We start from the raw sequence: 15,590 nt of genomic DNA, 5'->3' as shown, positions 1-15,590 counted from the left end.
TATTAAAGCTGGTGTGACTAACGACCATTGGTACTTTAGAATATTCCTATCCTGTGCTAGAAATGTGACTCATTTTCACAGATAGCTGTCTTGAAAGTAGTGGGGAAGAAGAGCTGTCTTGTGGAGTTCACAAAACAGATAGACAAAATACGGCAGAGGAGCATGCATAGAAATAATTGCCCAGGGTGACACAGCTGAGCTGGAATTGAAACCCAGCAGTGTCCTTTGTACCTCATAGGCTGTCTTGCATGCCAGCTCTGCTTAGTCTCACTGAAATGGAGTACACCATTTTCACCTGCTTTGAAATGTCTCTTCTGGCACATCCTTCATAAAGAAGTGCATGGTTATATCACAGCAGAAATGGGGCTGGTGTTTTTCACCCCATAGAAATTCTTCTTTTGTTGCATTCCTTGCCCATCCTGTAGTGCATATCCATAGTTATGATAACGCCAGCTAAACAGAGCTTTCTGAAGAAAATTACAACAACGGGAACACTAAATGGCTCACAACGTGTTTAAAGAATGTATCATTTCTTCTAGCATAAATGGCTAGTCATAATCTGATGCTTCAGACTGCATTAAGACAAGATACATTTACTAAGAGCCCATATGGTTCAAAGCTCTACAAACCATTTTGGTAGAAATAGGAGTATCTTGTTTTCAAAGGCACTGGGAAATGGAAACAGTGAGTTTTGTGCTTGGCACAGGTGATCTGCCCGTCTGCAGTTAGCCTCAGCATATCAAATGAAGGAAGAATGTAGCAGGAGTCTTTTTAATTAATCTTCATGTTTACATTGGCCCTTCAGTTCTTTGTATGCTTGAGTATGTGAATGTACAAAGGGGAGGCTGCACCTTAGTTAATATGTTATGTAGTGAGATTTTTGTCAGCCTAGCTTTTATGCTAGTTGTACTCACTGATAATTTATTACAGACTTATTAAAAACTTCACTTTGAAGAAGGTAATTACTTTATTTCAGCTTTTTGTTTTGGTTTTCTGTGGGCTTGGCTTTCTAAAAACAATTTTAAGATATGCATCAGTAAGATATCAAACAGAAATAAGAAATTACACGTGGACACTTGGCTTAGTCACAAATTTTTCTAGCCATCTGCATTTGGTTGTGCAGATGTTACAATCAGTGTTCCCCATATATCAACTTATTGTGAGTTATATTACTATCAGGACTATAGTACAACTATTTCTTCTATGTTTTTCCCTTGGTTTTCTCTATATTACATACATAAGCTAAAGCATGCAGAATCCACAAAGTGAATACACCACTTTGTGTCTTCACCACTGCTGCAATATGGAAATGTAGTCAAATATAAATATCCTGATCATGAGATTGTCTGTCATTTTGGTGTGCTCAACACTGAAAAGCTTTGCTGCCACAAATGATGTAGATTAAGGAATCTGGAAAGATTACTTAGCCCTATAGTTGAACAAAACTCAGTTAAATGTAGCTATACTGGCAAAACAATTAAATAATCCTTTTGCCACTACACAAAACTAGGTAACAGAGACTAACAAAAGGTTTATCATCAAAATGTCTTGCTTACAAGATAGACAAGAAGCTTGCTTTCAGTTGCATAAGTACTGGTCTGAATTGCGTTCACAAAGAGAACCACTGCATACTGCTTTATAAAAAGGAAACAGAGGAGCTTGAACATAGCCTAACAGGGTGGACAGACAGCATCCAATTCTCAATATAAGATTATGCAAAAACTAAACTGTAGCTTAAGGAGCAGAAACTTGCAGAATGTGCAGAAACCTGAAGTTGAAGAGGTCCCAGATTAGAGCCTGGAAGGTGATGCTGACTAAAGATTCAAGAGTGAAGTCCCTTACCAGCCAAGTGGTGAATGGTAATTAGGGGCAATGCCAGGTACTATCACAGGCCATAGTTGTCAAGTCCCAGCTTACATCTAGATCCCTGTGGTCAGACCTTTGGGCCTGCACAGTGTCCAATGGAAATAACTGCACAAACCAAGCAGCTTTTTCTTGTAATAAAACTCACTGAAGCCAGCAGATACAGATTCTCTTTGGCTTAATGAGAAGTAATATTTTATAGTCTTCTGGTGTCAGTTAGGCAACAAAGAAAATTGTTTTCCGAGCTTCTCCTGGGCTTGGGGTGGTGTTGCATTTTGTCCCCTTATTTTAGATTAGTTTTAACACACATTATGTGTGTTTGTAGACTGAGTTTTTTCAACTCAATCACATACAGAAACCACAGTTTTGTATCATCCTTTTGTGTAATGTTCTGGGTTTATTAAAGTAAAGTATTAAAGTAAAGTAGTAAAGTATTAAAGTAAACCAAATTTTACAATAATTACTAATATTTCTGTGAAGTTGTTTGATTCAGTCCTGATCCTGCATATTTGAATATGCTTATCTTATATTCTTCATGCTCCAATAAACATTTGTTCTTTAAGAATACTCATAAGTGTAAGTCATTGCTCCAAGCATTAGCATCACAGCTTTTTTCATTCCCTGTGTTTCACTGTGACTTATTTTAAACTGACTTCCTTTGTCAAAAATAAATAATGTTGTTTGGTTTTGACAGTCCTGATGGTATTTGATATTATTTCACTGTGGTAGGGCTGTCCTTATGTTTATTCTAAAAAACAAGGTTTCTTAATTTGTTTTGAATTCCTCTTCTCCTCAATTTCTAATTGATATTTTTTCAAGTGGCTTGGCTTATGCCCTTGTTTTGGAAAGTTTTAGTTCTTTATTATATTTTGTGTTTGCTTGTTTTGTTTATGGTGCTTTGGGTTTTTAAAATTTTTCTGTTTAATTACTGTTTTTAAAATAATGTTCAGATAAGTGCTGCAGACAGCTTAGAACATATTCTAACAATTTTTCTTTGACCTGTTCATTAGAATAGCAGATAGATCAGAAGATAGTAATTCTGATTGCTGGCACATTTCCTGTCTTTTCCCTTTGATCTATAAAATAACTGCTCTATAAGATGGCCTCTCAGGTAATTCTTTGTAAAGAAAGTGTCCCTTTTCCCAGAGAGGTTTCTACATGGATCAGAAGGCTGAAGCTGTTGGTCTCACCCAGTGGAAATGTTCACAGCCTGAACTTTTTCTGAAACTGTGGCTGGAAGAGTTGACAGCTGTATGGATGTGTAGTAGTAGGAAGCATTTGGCTGACCAAGCAGTGCCTTGCCTATCACTAGGGGGAACTTTGTCTAGTATTAATAAGAATATCTCTTAGTTTAGAAATACCCACTCCTGGTGAACCTTGTTAACCTTCTGCAACCATGCTGCATGGTGCTTCAAATGGCTGTCAGCCTTTCACACACAGTGTCTGTGTGTGTATGGAGGGGGGTGTTTTTCTTCGCAAAAACTTGTTCTCACTTTCTTATAGGAACAAATGAAAGTTTCCTTCTCTGCCAGATGCCCTACCTCATTGAGGTAATTAGCTTTATTTGCTCAGCTTTGCGTGCTCAGAATAAAATTAGGCTATTTGTTTAAGTGACACATGTCAGGATATTTGGCCTGTACTTAACTGAAGGCAGTTACTAGTTGAGTCACTGGTTGATTTACACAACAATAGGATTACATAGGATGCCTTGTCATCAGTGAGTATTGCTCCTGATTTCTATAACATAAGCAGACCTTGACCTGTATCAATATGTTGATACATAAAAATAAGAAAGATCTAGTACCCAGAATCTGCAGGAGTGCTAAAAAGGAGTGATTGCGCTTGGAAAAAAAGTGTGTTAGAGACCAACTAGTTTACTGATCCTGCAGCCTTTCCTTGCACCCATATTTTTATTCTCATTCTCATTATTTGGAAGACCAAGTTTAAGACAAACACGAATACACATGCACATATATAATGCACAGCACCAAGCAAAAGTTTATCTTCTTCCTCACTGAGTTTGATGGCTTGTTCAAGTTTTTGGTGCACTTGCACTCAAGTTTGAGTTTCAATGAGGAATTCTCAACAACTTTCAGGACTGGGTCTTAACAGGGCTGAATGATTTGGTAGCTAGCAAAGATGACTTTTCCTTTTACAATGTTCTGTTTGAAGCATTATAAGCAACAGATAACTCCAATAATATAATGATTACCTGATCCTTGCCATTTTATATAGAGTAATAATGCTTTGAAAAAATGTATAGGCCGAACCAAGTCCTGGAGAATGGAAATCTTAGCAGCAGCATCTTGAGAGGAAAATTAGAATGAACCTGCACTCTGCTATTTGCACAGTGAGTGGTATTATCAGTGCAAATCTGCAGAAGTACAAGGAGACACAAGAAAAGCCAAAATGACAACAACTGGGTTACTGTAGGAGCTAAGCCTCTAGCCACAAGTATTCTCGTTCATGGATGACTGACTTAGAATTGTTCTGAGTTACTATGAAGATTTGTATTTAGCGAGTGACTCAGTATCAAGTGGTAAATTGTGAAGGATTGATCTTTCCTCTGCTGCTTAAGGATTTAAGAGCTACATGGGAAAATTCCAGCCCACTTGATGCTTGTGGCAACTTGTTCAGTCACAGACAGAAGCATAATCCTTACATGTCTGTTTTCACTGGATATTAATTCAAATGACTGGCACACAGACAAAGACAGGCAGTAGTAGACAGATTGTGAAGTTGCTGAATGGTGCTATATTTATCTCTGTGTATTGCTTTAATATATGAGACCATGTTTCATGATTCATAGAAATGCCTTACACAGAGATGGTCCATGTATGATAATTCTCTAGGTAATTGTATAGGCTGTGTCTGTCATTTAGGAAACATGCAGAAATAAGTGGTAAACAAGTTCAGTGTTGAAGTCAGGCAGTGTGATGTCAGGCAGGTTGACTGCCTGAGCAAAAGATGCGCTATTCCTTTAATTTATATTCCTAGCACAATATGCGCTATTCCTTTAATTTATATTCCTAGCAGGATAAGGACCAAAAGTTCCAGCAATATTCAGAAAGTGAAGTGGAACATGGACTGTGAGCAACTTTGAAATAAGAGAGCTGTGGTTAAGCTGAAACATTGCCTGCAGTAATTTGCACCCCTGTTGGAAAGAAGCCACATCAGCTAATGTGCAACTACTGCAGCACAAGGCCCAGTATATTGAAGATAAACTGTGGGTACAACAGTTCCTGTGCAAGCAAGAAAGGCTAAGTCCCTGGCCCTTTACAGAAGACATGAAGGAGATAACTCCATGTAGGAACCCTCTCAAAAATCCAAGCTTAGGAAACAGAAATTATAGTTGTTAGTGAATATTTGAACACGTTTGAAAGCTGAGATAATTTATTTCTTATCAGAGAGAAATGATCGCAAGGAAGATTTTAAAATAAATCATCAGTGCTTGAATGCAGGTGACTGAGAACAGTTGTTGGAAACAGCCACCTTAAGGGGATAGCTACCTTTATCCTTCAGCAGAATGTGTGTAGTTTGTTTTTACATAAACTCTCATGACCTATTGTTGGTGTTTCAATGGAAACCAACCTATTTGTATACTTCTACAAGCAGTGCCTATTCTTTGCTTTCTCTTGCCCTCTTTTGCTTGCTCAATCGGGTGCTTATGGCAGAGATCCTAGATTCTGCTGCCACCTGAACATGTGGAGGTGCTCATGTCTCCAGCCACAGACCCAAGCCAATGTGGCAACAAAGGGAGAGAATTCTTCCTACACTAAAAGCAAGGTTGATGAGAGTGCATCTGTCTGAGTTCAGGAGGCCAGTGGTTTTGAATTAAATTGATTTGACTGATTATGAGAGACTCCTCAATCCCAGCATCTGTGAACACCTGCAGTAACTGACTGGGTGTCTGCTATAGGCAAGACACCCAGTCAGTCATGGATGATGACCCCAATGGCAGGCATACTTGGAGCAGCTGGAAAAGCAGCTCTCCTGTCCACAGGCCTCTTAAAGGGATACTTCAGGGGCTCCCTTCTTTTCTGAAACCCTGCAATGAGATTGCCTGTGTGCAGTATTTTTAAAAGAGGTGACAGAGTCATGCTTTGATTCAATGCGTGATCTGTGAGGCAATAAATCTCTCCAACTACTATTAATGCTATTTTTCATCAGAAGGGTAGTGGTGTGGCAGACAGGAGCAATTTCCATGTTAGTTTCCTCTTCTAGAAAAATCTTTCCTTTCAAACATGCCTCATGGTAGTGATTGCCAAAAAAATCACAGTCTGCTGTGTCTTTGCTGCACTTTTTTTTCAAAGTCCTTTTTTCACTGCACACTACTCAGCCTGTATTAATCCTTTCTTCCACTGAAAATCCCTTAAGATCTGATTTAGCTTTTCTCACCCTCACTCTTTAGCAAAGTGCAAACAGACCAACCAATCCACATTCATTCCTATTAACATACTTACCAAGGGTAAGTAAACCCTATGGAAGTCAAAAAATAACACAAAATGGTGCAAAGATACTACATTTTCACCTTCTTCACTGGAGCCAAACACACCAGCAGAGAGAAGGACTGACTGTGACTCAAGTTTCTGTTCTGTAGCTCAGCTCTCAGGTGAAGCATTAGCTTTTTCTTTATAAGTCTTCATATAGTGTTACCTATAGTTATATTTCAGGAGGGCTATAGTCAATGAAACCAGAATGTAATTCTCAGTCAGGTTTCAAAAATATTTGATAAATACAGCAGTATTTAATCTATGTGACATTTTATAGATTTTTTGCATTGTTCCTTCTTTTCCAGCCCATGGTTAAAACAGTGTTCGAACTGTAAAATACAAATTATTTTTCTAAAGGACATGAACTTTAAGCTCATCTTAAAAGTTTTAAGCTTAAAAGTTTTAAGGTGGCAATTAGGTAGGTATTTCTGGTTCTGATGCTAGAAATGATGCACAGAAAATATTTTGTTTTCAGTATCTCTGCTTAACAGATTGTAACTTACCATACCATCACGGCAGAAATAAATCACCTATTAGCAAAATAAACAGCACATAATAGACGAAGTTTCTCTTTGGTTCTAGCTTTTAATTTTACTTCATCTTCTTTTAAGTAAATGATTCACAATATCTTCATTTTCAAAGCTTTATTCTTCATAACACCTGTTCTAATTGTGGTTCTCACCCATCCTTCAGATCCATTAACCCCAAAGAATGACAAATTAATTCTGTATTCTGGTACCTATCTTCTCTACTGCTGTGAAAGGCACACTGTTTCATTTTTGTTGTCAATTTCTAATAAATTAGAAGCTTTGGTTTGCATGTTATCAAAGAGAAAACCATACAGAGAACCTTTAATGAACCAAATACTCACTTCCTCTCTCTGTTTAGAATGCATAGTAAGTGTTATTATAACTTGCTTTTCTAAATTTTAACACAAAAGCCAGATAGTCTTAATCCTTTGTCCAAGGAATGAGGGAGGGAAGCATTGTGCCCTCCTCCTTGCATATGTGCCTGAAGACCAAGGATGCAGCAACTCTCATAGCATTACATTAACAGTTCATTTCAAGATGTAAGCAGAGGAGGTGTTCTGTTGCTTTTTAAAAAGTAGACTCTAACTATAAATTTTAGTGGAATGTTTTGAAGAGAATAACCTTCCCTCACCCCTTCACTCCCTCACTTGAATTTTTTCTCTGACATAGTTGACAGTTATGCTTCTGTATGAAGAGGCTGAGGAACAGATGAGGTAAAATAAAATAAAAACAGATGAGGTAAAATAAAAAATTTGGAATTCCCTCCAAATATTAGAGCAATTTGATATAGCGCCACACTTATAAGAGTCACTCTTTTATAACACATAGGAATGACAAAAAAGATCTGCAGCATGAAGCTGAGATCAGGCTATATATTCTGTACCAGAGGCTCCTGAGGACAGCAATGGGACAAGTTGTGCTCCACCTGTTTCCATAAGTAAACAACCTTGCAGGTGATACAGGCTGCAGCAACCAGAACGGAGTCAATTGTGGCCAAGTGCCAGCTTTGTTAATGCAGTTTTTATTTCACAGAAATTTGCTATACATTTAAATCAAAAGCATTCTGCTATGCAGCACATTTTTTACAGTCCATTTGCCTGATGGAACTACAATATTGTTACAAAACAATAGGAAATGGCAAATGGTAATGCTTTTTCAAAATGCAATCAAACAATATCCTATATATGAATTTAGAAAACCTGTATAAAGCTATCAAATTTCTAGGTCTGATAGCAGCTTATCCTACTACAATTCCTATGAACCAAAAAAATTCTATCGTTTTGGTAAAATGTTTCTTTTCTCATAATCTTGAAAAGAGAGGCTCTTGGCTTTATGAGTGTCTGTGAGATGTTTGAAACACTGGAAGAAAAGATGCATTTAAATGTTAGCAGGATTAGACACTATGGATGTAGACTTCAGTGACTTGTACAACTTGGACTTGTCTTATTTACTCTGTCTAAACAGAAAATCATCATCTTCATCACAGAATGATGGAATGGTTTATGTTGGAAAAGACTTTAAGGCTAGTGCAGCCCCTGCCATGGCAGGGGTTGTGGCCTGGACTCACTCCAGAAGCTCCTTCTTTTGCTGAGAACTCCAGAGCTGGATGCAGCACTGCACGTGGGGTCTCACCAGAGCAGAGCAGAGCAGAGGGGCAGAATCCCCTCCCTCACCCTGCAGCCACGCTGCTTTGGATGCAGCACAGGACACTTCTTGCTCGATGGGTTGAAATGCAAATTGTTGAGTCATGTCAAACTTCTTAGCCACCAAGTTGTTCTCCTCAGGGCTGCTCTCAATTCATTATCTACCCAGCCTGCGTTTGTCTTTGGGACTGCTCCAGTCTAGGTGCAGCACCTTGCACTTCACCTTGCTCAACTTCATGAGGTTTGTATAAGTCCACCTCTCAAACCCATCAAGGTTCTTCTGGAAGGCCTCCCCCTCCTCCAGCATGCTGACTACACCACACAGCTCAGTGCCATCAGCAAACTTGCTAAGACTGCACTCAATCCCACTCTCTGTGGCACCAACAAGGACCACTGGTCCCAACACCAATCTCTGAGAAATGCTACTCAATCTTTTAATATGAAATAGTTTTGCATGATTCTTTCCCTACAAGTTTCATGGGTTTAGTCTATTAAAAACAAGAGGCAAAGCCAAAACACTTATCAGTATATCTTGCTTTAAAGTTTCTCTTGGCTTCAGCCAATACATGCTGAATGAATGTAACTGTAAAGATTTTACCAAAGAATACACATCTTACATATTCACCACTGCTTTATCAAAGTCATACCCATTAGCCCTTGAATGTATGACTTGTCTCCTGGCTTCAAATTAATAATAATTAAGTCTCCCACTAGTTTTTTAAATAATGGAAGGCTTTCCTTTATCTACTGATTAGTAAGAAAAAAGGAAGAGACTTTGATGTTCTCTCCTTGGAATTGTTGCAATATTTTCAGCTTAAATGATTCAGCTTCCTGACCTGATTCATAAGTATTCAAGTCAAGAATGATTAAACTTTTCTCATAACTTAAAAAGAGTTTTCTACCACTTGGTCCTTCTGAGATTCTTCTCTTATCTTCAAGGTCAGGCAAAAACATCAAGGATTTAGAAATATGCTCTGTCTGTGAGATAGGTCAAGATGACCTTGTGTTCTACCCCCGCAAAAAAACACGTTCATGTATTTCTTCTTCATTTAAGCTCAGGCTGAGAAGACAACAGCACAAAGTGCCTCCAGCAGCTTTAAAATTGATGGATGTTACTTAATTTTCAAGCTGTTTCAAATATCTTTCACTTCTTTCTTTGATAAGTTTTAATAATTAGTATTTTTGCAGGATGCTATTGCTCTAGATTGAAGTATTTTGCCTTACAGATTTTTTTGTTTAGAATTTCATGCCTGTTGACAAGATCTGCTTTCTGCTTCACTTAAGAAATCAAGAGGGATCTCTTCTGCAGATTAATTGTCTGCTGCTGCAGATTGTCCTAATTATTGTCCTAATTATGCTCACTGTTAAGGGAACATTACCTTGTTGCAGCAATACACACGTGGAAGATCTTTGGGGTATATTCTATGTGTCTTGGACTGGCATCCCTAAACTGCACACTTTGTTTCCCTTCGCTGCCTTCTTCCCCCGCCCCTCCCCCCGCCTTTTTTTTTTTTTTTTTTTTCTTTATCCGCGTAATAAAACGTGATCTTTTCCCTTCCTGTTGTAGGTAAAAATCCTCTAGAAGTTATTATGTCCGTGCTGTCTGGAATACAAATAGGCAGTGTGGTGATTATTTTCGCCGATGGCTCGGCGAAGTCAGCGGAAACCCCCGCACAGTGGGGTTTTACTTGCGAGTGTGTTGTTTCCCCAACTCCTCCAGCGACGGCCTCATCCTTCCCACTCACACGCACCCCCGTGTGGTCAGCTTCTGTGTCGTTCCCTCCTGCTCCCGGTTTCCCGAAGTACATCAGTGAGAACAGAGTCGTCTGGCCAGCCATCGTGCCCTCCTCAGGGGATCTTCACAGAGCCATGGGATATTCTGAGTTGGGAAGGATCCACAAGGATCATCGAGTGCAGCTCTTAAGTGAACGGGCCGCTGCTGATCAAATACACAACTTCAGCGTTATTAGCACCATGCTCTGACCGACCAGCCCAATGTTTCCAGCCCTCCCTCAGCTTCCACACATCTTCCAAAGCAGCAGCTCCCTCCTCAAAGCCAACTGGAAAGATCTTGGCAGGGGGCACACGGGAGGAGGAATTAAACAGTAGGCATCGCTCACCAACACCTTCTTCATTTTTTCAGGCTGGCAGTGAGATTCATAGGTTTTATAAAGTTCATTGACTTGCACAGTATGATTGAATTAGATGGAAGAATATGAAAAAGGAGGGCTTGCCTGAAGGCACTGAAGTCATGCTTTAAACAGAAAACCCAGACAAGCAGACCTTAAAGAGACATTGATTTAAAAATTCCCTAGAGAAGACAGAAAATCCTTATCAAAGGTGAATTATTAACAGAGTCTCATTTGGCAAGGGAAGCTATTTCATGTAGAGGTACTCTCGTGCACTTTATTTGCAAGCACGGTGGTCTTTCCATACCTCACCATACTGCACCATGCCATACCACACCACACCATATATTCTTCGTTCATGCCATTAAAAGGAAAACTGCTTAAATGACAGGAAAAGCTCTAATGAGGTTGACCACAGTTTCCATTTCACAGCTCTTTAGCCTTCTATCAGTTTCTGAAGCTTTCATACATTGTTGTTGAAGTTCTTTTCTCTTAGTCATCAATTCGTTTCAAACAACTCAGAGTTTAGACTATGGAATGTATAGGAAGATGTTTCCATTGCAGCAAGATCATAGAAATAATCTTTTAAGCATTCAAAAATTGTTTAGAATTTATAATGAAATACCTTGCAGTGGAAGATGTGGTTCCTAACTAGATAATGAATTTTTGATAGAATTCTGTGTTTTAGTTGTCCTTATTCTAGCTCAGGATCTTTGCTATTCCACACTTTTGTTTGCACAGTAGTAATCAGAGGACGTGCAATTAAGCCAGCTGTTTCTGAGGAAAAAAAATAACTGAGCTTGACACGAATCATCCCAATGTAACATTATATCTGAGTCAGCTGCATGGTTAAGTGAGGCACTGTGGGCACTGCTGTAGGTTAGAGGTCTTGGGGAGAAACAAACCCAGCTGAACATCAGAGGAAATTCTCAAGGGCAGCGGGTGGCTAGATGTTTCTAGAAGGACAGAGGACATCCTACAGATGGAAATGCTTTATCCAAATAGTTTGATTTGCCCATTTGAGGAAATTCTTGTATGATTAGCTCTAAAGACTTTGCTGTCTTTAGATAAATCAGAACCACAAACTGAAGAAGTAACTTAATGTAAACTTAAGCAGTGTTAGTGTTAAAGGCATTTACATTCACAGTACACTTTCTATTCTACACAAAGATCCATGTATGTCTAGCTTTACATATCCAGCTTCCATTATTTATTTCCTATTTTTATGGAACAAAATATATCTGTCTTTCTGTATTGTTTTGGTTTTGCTATGTTGTTTAGATTATGCTGTGTTTTGTGCATTTGTGGTTTTGGCTGTTTTTTTCCTTTGTGGTTTGAGGTTTTGTCGTTTTGTCTTGGTTTTGTTCTTGGATTTTTTTTTTTATTATTATTTTAACAAAGTTGCAGAGTTCATTTGGATTAACTTGAAGAAAAAAATACATAATTATTTGTTTGGTTGCATTTCCCACTCTGCTTCATAGCAGGACCACACAGTTTTATTGCAGCACAGATGAGTCACAGGTACCCTTGTGGGCTGGAAAACAGAGGAAACAGAGGAAGAGACTAGGAATGCTTCAGCTGGCAGTGGAGGTGCTTTTTTTTTTTTTTTTTTTTTTTTCCCTTGTTTGTAGTTTGCCTGTCATTTTAAACATGGAGGAGTAGGGCTCTTAAATAGAGAAATCATGGAGTACAGACCTGGCACATGAGAACATCAACCCTATCTCTAAGTGCCCATCTTTTGTTTAATTTGCTCTGTATAGATCAGAAGATCCCAGATCATGGTCTCCTGGACAACCTTCACAACTCCACAGATGACTTTCTTCAAGCCCATGAGTACACTTTCCATCATGGAAAAGTCTTCATAATGCCCTGAGTAACATTGCAGGGGCACCCAATAGTGGTGCTTTGCGCTGCCTTCTCTAAGCCTCCTCATATTTTTGCCTCTGCCCAATGTGATGTGCCTCTTAGGGCTGCAAAATCTGTATTTGTCTGTGTGTGAAGTAGATTACTCTCCTTTGTGAGCACCATGTTGTGAATGCACATGCAGAGGACTAGTGGTCACAGACAGTGAGGAGTAGCTGATAATGATACAAACCTGGACTAATTTGGTTAGACTTGGACATGATTAACCAGATCGTGAATAACCAGATGAAAGGTAATCTCCTATCAGACAGCTTAAAAAAGACTTGAGGTGGCAGGTTTTCACTTCTTCCTCTATTCTGAACACCTACATAAATTAAGGATAATCAAACATCCTGGAGTGTTCCAGGAAAGCTTGGAGTATGTTGTACAGGCAAAAGAGGGAAAAAAGACAATCTTGGAGCACATGCATGCTAATGCTGGTGCAAAATGTGAAACCAATATAAAGCCGCAAGGAAGGGAAGACAGATGAGTTATTTGAGTAATGAGTAAAGCTGGATTTCAAACATTCTTTTTATTAAGTAAATGGATTTCTGACTAAATAGAACTGTAGTTTGGAGAGTTTCTCTAAGTTGGATCACATGCAAATGCTTGATATGATAACTAGTGCCCGTGTCACTGCTAAAAAGACATCCTAGAAAGACAAACTTCCATGAATCCTGATGGTAAATTACATGTGCTAGTATATAGGTATGTATATGTAACTTATATATGTATGTATATAATGCATATGTAACTTATGTAAGTTACATTTGTAACTATGTAACTTATTCACAAAAATGCCTTGTTTTTCCCATTTTGGTAATTGATATAAAGTTTTACAATATGCAGTACAAGTCAATGATATTTTCAACCTTGTGAGCTGAAAATGGGATCTTGCTGTGATCTTGCTGTTTGTGAGGGAGTGGTAGCAAATAATGCTGTCTATAGAAACAGCTGTTCCCCAGAAGATACTCTGAAGGTAAATGCTTGGCTGTTTAAAACATTGGTAGAAGAAATGTATTGCCATTTGCAAATTCCAGTTCTAAAAACCCCTGCACTCTTCTGTAACTCAAAGTCCTGATACTGAACAAACAAGTGTTGTGCCAGGCACTTGATATCCTAATTTCCTGCCACAATCATTGTAGAGAGCTAACGTGAGTCACTACAAGCACATGTACTACCCCTGGAGTAGCTCTTGTAGTGCTAGTGGAATTGAATAGACTTCCACTGTCTCCAGAGTACCTGGAAGCCTGTACATACTCTTAAATTAGCAGAAATGTTTCCACTTAAATGAGTTTACGTGAGTTTATACCATAACAAAAAAGGTCTTTCGGAAAAGAAATTAAGTAACTGAAGTTTTTCTTCCTTCCTGAAAATAATACCGTCCAGAGACAGTTCATTCAATGGCAAGATGAGAAGAAGCCAAAACCTAGTATTCCCCAAAGACGTGTTCCTAAGCAGTGTAAGACAGGTAGTGAAGATTTTCCCCTGAGACTTAATGGAACTGAATCGAAGGAAGCATGTAAACACGTACATTACCCACTACTCAAAGGACAGGGCCGAAGACACCTGCAAGCATGTTGGGTCTGTCCCATGGAGGACACACGGTGTTTCCAGAGCCGACTGCTGGCCTGAAAGATCATCTCCCTGTCTCCAGGACACTCAGGGCCCAGCTGACACTGCTCCCTGGGCCCTTGCTCGCCGCCTCCCCCCGCGGGGCTGCATTTCCCGGTGCCCTGCGTGGGCCGCGGCCGCCTCGCCCCGCCGCGGGCCGGCCCGGAGGCGCGGCGGGCGGGGGGTGGCGTTGGCGGAGCGCGCTGAGCGCTCGGGCAGCGGCGGCGGCCGGGCGGGCGGCGCTGCGGCGGGACACGGCGGGGCTGCGCAGGTGGAAAGGCCGGTGGGCACAACTCCGACATGAAAGGAGAAGTTCCTGAAAGAGCAGGGCGCTCCGCGTTCTCCTGCGAGTAGTTGCTGCGTCAGGAGCTAGCTCCGGGTGAATGCTGCAGCATCGGAGGGAAGGGCATTTGGGAGAGCAGGGGGTGTCTTCCCGCCTGTCGCCAGGACCGTGGGGTTTCTGCAGCGTAGAGAGCAGAGCACAGGACTTCTTAACAACAACCAGCAGTATGCATGTATGGACTATCACCACCATTTGAGATGTCTGGTCTCCTCCAGAGGACTCTGGTTTCCAGTGCTCAGTCTTCTTTCCCTCCCATCCCATGTACAGCCTTTGCTTCCATGTCCTGGTGCATGCCAGCACTTCTGCTATCCTTCAGCTGCCAGATCTGAGCAGACTGACAGTAATCTGGGGTCAGCAGTCCGGACTGAGTGGTGACCAACTCAGACACCACGATGGGGGCTGCAAGCAGACACTGAGCAGTGGAGCCTGAAGCTTTTGGGCACAGCTGCTGGCATTGGTGGCATTGGTGGGTAGGTAGGGCACACAGACCTCACGGAGCCTCAGGCTGACAGCCGTGCTGGTGGCTCAGCTGAGCACAGCTGCTGAACGCAGTCCACAGTGCAGGCTGGACCTGGAGTGGTCACATTACAGCCCACTGGCACTGCCCCCTGGCTAGAGCCACCCTTTGCTATGCTACCATAATGCCCAAAATGGAATGAGCCACCTCCTCTCTCTCTCTCCCTCCTTCAGCACCACCAGCCCCTTGTGCCTGGTCAGAAAGGAACCTATCTTCTTGTTCTTCAGGATTCCAGAGACTGCATGGCAACAGTGAATTAGTTTTACACGAGAATTTGACTGGCTTACCTCACCAATATCTGCAAGTATCTGAAAGGAGGATGCTAAGAGTATGGATCCAGGCTCTTCTCAGTGATACCAAGCAATAGGCCAAGAAGCAATCGGCAAAACTGATGAACAGGAATTTCCACTCAAATATGAGGAAGAAGTTGTTTACTGTGTCGTTGACTGCACACTGGAACAGGCTGCCCAAAGAGGTTGCAGAGACTCCCACACTAGAGATATTCAAGAACCATCTGGAGTCAATGTGCAATGTGCTTTAGGACAATGCTGCTTGA

This window comes from Prinia subflava, chromosome Z (genome assembly GCF_021018805.1).
Source record: "Prinia subflava isolate CZ2003 ecotype Zambia chromosome Z, Cam_Psub_1.2, whole genome shotgun sequence".
Taxonomy (NCBI): domain Eukaryota; kingdom Metazoa; phylum Chordata; class Aves; order Passeriformes; family Cisticolidae; genus Prinia; species Prinia subflava.
This window is presented reverse-complemented; position numbering follows the sequence as displayed.